The sequence below is a fragment of the Corvus brachyrhynchos genome, unplaced genomic scaffold (genome assembly GCF_000691975.1).
Source record: "Corvus brachyrhynchos isolate BGI_N302 unplaced genomic scaffold, ASM69197v1 scaffold61, whole genome shotgun sequence".
NCBI lineage: Eukaryota > Metazoa > Chordata > Aves > Passeriformes > Corvidae > Corvus > Corvus brachyrhynchos.
In genome coordinates this window covers 1,533,010-1,539,309 of record NW_008236478.1, presented here as the reverse complement: position 1 = coordinate 1,539,309, position 6,300 = coordinate 1,533,010, and the positions used below count along the sequence as shown (strand labels likewise).

At 50.2% G+C, this 6,300-nt stretch overlaps 1 long non-coding RNA gene across 1 annotated transcript in view; it reads left to right on the top strand.

Moving 5' to 3' along the window:
• Positions 1 to 298: 298 nt before the first annotated feature.
• LOC108444639 overlaps positions 299 to 6,300 on the top strand; it is a 9,507-nt gene continuing 3,505 nt past the window's right edge. Inside the window, exons 1-2 of the long non-coding RNA XR_001859269.1 lie at positions 299 to 416; positions 1,799 to 1,931. This is a non-coding gene — a long non-coding RNA (uncharacterized LOC108444639). The remainder of the gene's footprint in view (positions 417 to 1,798; positions 1,932 to 6,300) is intronic.

The window sequence follows — 6,300 nt, the reverse complement described above, 5'->3', positions numbered from 1 at the left end:
TATGGTGGGCGCACTTTTTTTTTGCCTTCCTGCTGTGAGATAGAAATGTGCAACCTGGCAGAGTCCCTTAATATATAGAATCACTGGACCTGCGGTCAGGAGTGGTGGAAGCTGGCGTGAGGCTGGTTAGGGCCACTAAGGTTTATAAATGCCCCAAGGGCCTGATAGCTGTTGGCCTGTGAGGGGCTTGGCTGGTTGGCTGGCTACAGCTGTTGAGATGCATGTGCTAGGTACTAGGAATTATGAATACTTTTCAGCTGTGAAATGTTCATATTGTTCTCTTTTTTATCCACAGGTTGTTTGCAGATGCAGAAAAACCTCAGAGACTGTTACTGTATTGTAGAGGTGTGTGCTGAGACACAGCTTTACACCATCAGGATGTTCAGTGAACCCAGCAACTTAGGTCTACACCAATGGTAAGGATCCCAAACCAGTACTGGTTTTGTGCTCATGTCTATCAAGTTTTCCTAGTGCACAGCAGTTGTGATATGGCTGTACAGCACTGCAGTACAGGGCTTGCGGGGTGTTATCCACTGCAGCTTTGCAGTGAAGGGACAGCTCAAAGCAGACAAGCTTGAGGAACCAGAGCTTTGTTCTGCTCTGCTCAGTCAAGATTTGGAGCAAGCTTCTGCCTTTCTGGTGGCATATGTTCTGCCAAAGGTGGGTCTGCATTTTTCTTGAGAGGTGTCTGTAAGTCTCCTTTTTAAGCTTCAGTTGGATGCCCATTTTTAGTTGATCCATAATACCTCAAACTGGTCTGCCAAAACAGCTTTCTGAGTTGGACCTGGTGAATGCTGGGCTGTGACACCTGCAGTTCTTGCAGGACAGCTGAGGAAGTGTATTGCACAAGTATCTTCAACACACAAGGGATGCTGTTCAGTTCCCTGGCACTCCTGTTATCCCAGTGGCCACTGATGTCCTGTGGGGGAAAGCAGGGCTACTGCGTCAGGCCTTGAGCTGATCCATAGTAATGAGAGACCGAGCTGAGCCCCAGGGGGAGGAAGCAGATTAGCTCACAGCTGTTGCTGCTGGAGCTTTCTTGTATATTCCTTGGAAACATACGGTGCTGGCAGCTCACAGAGCCAGGGCATGGCATCTTCACCCTTGTGAACATCCCCTGAAGTGAACGGAGACTTCAGCCAGCTCCACTGCTGTGAGGCAGTGCTGATGCACAGCTATACTTCTGAGGAGTCTAGAGAAGCAGTTTGGTCATCACCTCATCCTTTTGGAAGTGGAGATGAGATTTAGGAAACTGGGGCCTGAAGGAGGGGGAGTCTTATGGTTGGAAGAGCTGACCTCAAGTCAGGAACCCAAGTTTTTGTTCCCAGAGATGCTCCTGATTTCCCAGCTATAATGGGCAAGTCTTCCCCACTTATGCCTTTTGACTTTTCCCTTGCATTGAAAATGGAGTTATTTCCATGTCAGAGGCGTATTCAGAGGTTGTCTGGGTTTCCACAAGCCTGCTGGGGTTTCCAGAAGCTGGTGCTGTTCAAGGGTACAACTTATTTTTAGGAGATCAGTATGATGCCAAGCCAACATTATCCCGATGCTCTATCACCTCATATGATGGCTTGGCACCTTGCTGGCTAAACACCTTTAGCCTTGCAAAGACTTTGGGGCCATTTTCTTTACAGTTTTCTACTAGTCTCAAGTGGGACAAGAAACTTGTCAAGATCTTGTCAAGAACACCAGTAGCTCTGCAATATTCACTCCTCTAAGATGTGAGAGCTAGGTGAATGCAGTACCACAGAAGTTTAATAAAGCCTCTCAACACTGTTTTTTCTTGGACTTTCACCAGGTTCTTTCAAAGGATCTGGCTCCATCTTTTCTCTGGCTGCAGGATAAGTCTGACAGCCTCCATCACTCTCAGGGTTGGAGTGGACCACAGCTGGACTTCTTGGTTGCATGGGAGAAGGTATTGAGCTCATAGGGTAAGCTCTGCTGTCAGTCAGTGCTGAGACTGCACAGTGTCACCAGAAGCCATTTTTAAGCTGGTGAAACAAGAACACATGGTGACTTCTGTTCAACTCTTCCCTGTAAATGCCACCTTCCTACTTCTTATTGAGAAAAGACTTTGACTATACAGTCAGGGCTAAAAAAAAAAGAAATAAATAGAAGTAAAGCAAGACCAAGTTCTGCAAGTCAAGGTTGAAAGAGGATTATGAGAAGCTCCCAACTAAACGGAAATACAGGGCTGTTCTGCAGCATCCCACTCATGAATCCCCTGCATTCAAGCTTTCAGTCTGTCCTTTGCATTTATCTCCATAGATTTCCATGACAGCCATTTTGCTCAGTTTTCTGGATATACTTGTAATTACTCCTCTATATGTGACCTTCAAGGCCTTTTACACAATCCTGTATGTGACTGTGTTCTTCCTGTGCTGGGTCAGACTGTGTGCCTGGGGCTTACTGTCTCTTTTCTGCATAAAATACTCTATATTCATTGCTCTCACTTCCCTTTACACCCTTTCACCTTTCCCTAAGTGAATCTTGAGGCTGAAGGTATGAGGAAGGGATCACATCTTAGTGCTGCATGGATTAGCTGGAGAGCAGTCTAAAGATCTGTGCTTGTAGCACAAGCATGTCCTGGGAGGCTACACAAGAGAATGGCTGATTTGGGTTGTTTCAGACTAAATTTGGCTCTTTGGTGCAGTGACTCACCGTGGTGAGGTAGGTCTGGTGAATGACCTGCTGGCACCCAGGAAGCTCTGTCTTCACTGGAGAGCCCACTCTGCCACTCATAAATTCCTTGCTTTCCTTCAAGACCATCTTTCCTTGAGCATCTTTTTACCAAGAGATACTCCCACACAATTGTTCCCCTAACTGCTGTGTAGGGAGATTATTTATGTCTCAAGCTGTGCTGAGGCTCCACCTCCCACATCCCCAGGACAGGTTTTATCATGCTGTGATTTCTGCCTTCATCTTGACAGAGCAATGCTGGTGCAGGAGGAAGCCCGCTCCCTGTGCAGGTGCTGCCTGGCGCTGGGACAGAGTCTGAGGGGATTTCTGTAATAGCAGGTGTGCCTGGGGCATTGCAGAAATATTTTGTTACAGCTCATTCTGAGGCCCAGCACACAGCTTTCACTATCACCTCTCTACAACTCCACTCTTCCAAGCCCCTGTCCCTCCTGCAAGAGGGAGCAGCACAAGCTGGAGCTGGGATGCTGAGTAGGGCACTGGCAGATGGGCAGGCAGCAGCTATCCCTCATGTAAACTGTAGTTTGCACAGGCTCTTCTCTCTGGTAAGACATTTTACAGTCTGTATCCTCTTCTAGAATGCCTTTCACCCTGAAAAATCTTGCCGTGGTCCCACATGAGTGCCCCATGCAGGGGAGCTGCAAGAGGCACAGGACAGTACAGGTTTGCCCTCCCCTGTGCCAGGTTTGGGTGGAAGAGGCTTCGGGAAGGATCTCCAGCACTGTCTTTTTGCCCTGACTAAGCTGCAAAACAGCATTTGTATAGGACTGTCCAAGGGAGGGTATTTTCGCCATTTATCTTTAACCACAAGTCTGGTGGAATAACAGATAAGTGCATCAGCCCATTAAAGACTTGGCTTGTGCTGCAATTGCTTTTTTAATATATGACTAGGATGTAGTTGGGTGTTAGCACTGGAGACAGAAGGCATTAATTAGAGCCATGTAGTTATGTCTAGGCCCTGAGGGAACACATGCAACCTAATTGGTTGCCCTGGAGCCCTCAACGCAGAGATAAGGGGAGTTCAGCTTCCCTTGCTTTCACTGGGACTCATCGCTTGCGTGGCTGGAGTTGCTATTTCCATGATGCTTCCAGTCAGTTGGGTGAGAAGAGCCCATCTGCTGATGGAGTGACTGTCCCCCCCTTGCAGGCCTACACTGTGCCCTGGGGCTACAATACAGCCCCGCAGCAGTGAGGCAGAATATGCCTTTGTACCCTTTGCAATGCCTTAAGCACAAAACACACCAGAGAGGAGATGGTGCTGACAGTGCCCATAGCCTCAGAGAAGCAGCCCTGGGATGCACTGGGGTGTTCACCCCAAGTGGAGCTGCAGCTGCAGCTGCAGCACCTTTCTGGAGACTGATCCATGTGCCATAGGGCAAGCTGAGCATGAGCGTCTCCTGGAGCCTCCTGTGGGAAGGAGCTCTTGTCTAACCCCTCTTCACCCTAATTTCACCTAGATCTGTATCATTGTTGGGACACTGTTACACATCAGGTTGACCTCTTCGGAAGTTCATCGCTGTGCTGCCTTGATGATACCCAGACCCTTCTGCCTTTGGGAGGGAAAACTGTATTGCAGACTTATGAACATGACCAAGGACAGTGCTGGCAATATTTTAAAAACTCCTGGAAGCTGCCTGTTGCAGGGCTGGGAGGCTGAAAGGGATGACATGGAGTTGAGTGGACTCTAATACAGGAAGGACATGGTACCTGCAGGCAAGGACTGGAGGTCGTGAAGTACCCAAATGATAGTAAAGAGGGTTCCCAGTGCACTGCACTCCTATCTCTCTAGCTAAGCCCACTGGATTGGGGCTGGGAGATGGAGTGTGGGGGACACCTTGTCCCCTTCTGTCATCTGCTAGAAGGGTTTTCTGCTCCCTCCTGTCCTGCATCAGCTGGGGAGGGATTCACAGCAGGAGGGATCAGGAGAGCCAGGGCTAAATCCTGAAAATCCTGATCCAAGTGGGGCTTATGTCAGTGCTGGCTAGACCCATGTATGTGGACATATCTTTCATGAGTTATAGGGCTGTAGGAAGGTGAGTGGGATATGGAACAGGACACTGTAGGGAGAGCAATGGCTACTGCTACGGCAGGGGAAACACGTGTTTTGGACAGAAATGTGTTTTCTGAGAATGGTCTGGATCTCCAGTCAGGGTGGCAGGAAAAGACCTCTCTCTTACCTTTTGCAGCTCTCAGCAGGGCTGCCTGCAGGTGCTGGGAAGGCACAGACGTGCCTCATCCTGGTATGGACACACTGGGAAAGCTCTGAGCTCTTCCACTTGGTTAAATATTTCACTCTGGCTGTGGCTTAGAGAAAAGCCTTCCCCCTCCCCGCCCTCCTGCCATCAAGAAGCTGCTGAAGGAATCAGGTCGTTGATCCTTCAGCAGTGAGGCCCCTAAGTAGCCCAGCTTCTTGGAGTCTGCCAGAAAAGCCGGCTGTGTGTAAGGCAGCCGAGACCCACAGTCCTCGGTGTGGGGGAGAGAGGCCCCTCACAGGCAGGAGCCTGGAGAAGGAAGGAGAAAATGGCAGCACTTTGATGCATTAAATATGAGGAAAGCCTTCCCAGCCTGATGCTTTTCCCCCATGCCTGGGAGGGCAGAAGGAGACACACTTTCTGGATGCCGGTGGGGGCAGATGAGCATGGAGCTGGACTTGCTGCAGGCAGGGAAAGCAGCAAGGAGAGGCAGCTCTTCCCAAATTCTCTTGCAGACACGATGTGCACATGAAGCCCCAGCTCCCCTGGGCTTCTTCTCTCACACACATTTAATAATGATTGCTGGGCTGGGTAATAAAGTGCTGTTTAATAGCAAATCGATCTGGCAACCTGTAAGGGCACAAAGTGCTGGCTGCCAGTCCCAGTGGCTGCCACACGCAGACCCAGTGCGCTGGCAGTACAGGGTCCTGAAGACCTGCCACAGCACCCCTCACTTTGGTACCCAGCTGTCCCATATGAGCTCTACTCATACGTGCTGTTGGTGCCAGTGGAGCCCCCATGCCAAGGCAGCAGACAAAGGATAGGCAATTTTCCCCCCTTGTATCTAGAAGTGGTTTCCTGAGATTGGTATGGCATTTACCATCCTTGAGGAGCCTAGTGACACCATGACATCAAGTTCCTGCTGGCCTGAGACACCTTGACACTCATGGCTGTAGTGTGCTTAGGGTGATGACCTTTGGAGAGATAAGTCCCTGGCACAGAGCCTGTGCTCTAAGGCAAGGACTTGCTGATGTTGGTTGATGGCCTAGACCACATGGCAGCTTTTGTCTTCTCATCCTCGTGATTCTTAAGCAGTGGCGGGGCACAAGGGAGCCTGTACACTTTGGCATAGGGCACAACGCACAGGCCGTGCATGCTCATGCATGACGCGTGCCAGTGCTCACATAGTACCTTGCATGCAGCTGAGCAGGGACAGGCCGTTCATGTCGGTGTTGCACGCTGATGAACGGAGATATGCGCACCAGGACATGGGGACGTGAGTGGCGTGGCATTGGAACAGGCACACCGGCACCCGGGGTCGCGCTGCCAGTGCACGAGGCCAGGTTCGCACTGGCACAAGGGGTGTGTACACCGGGACCCGAGCATGTGCAGGATGTTACACGGGTGAGGG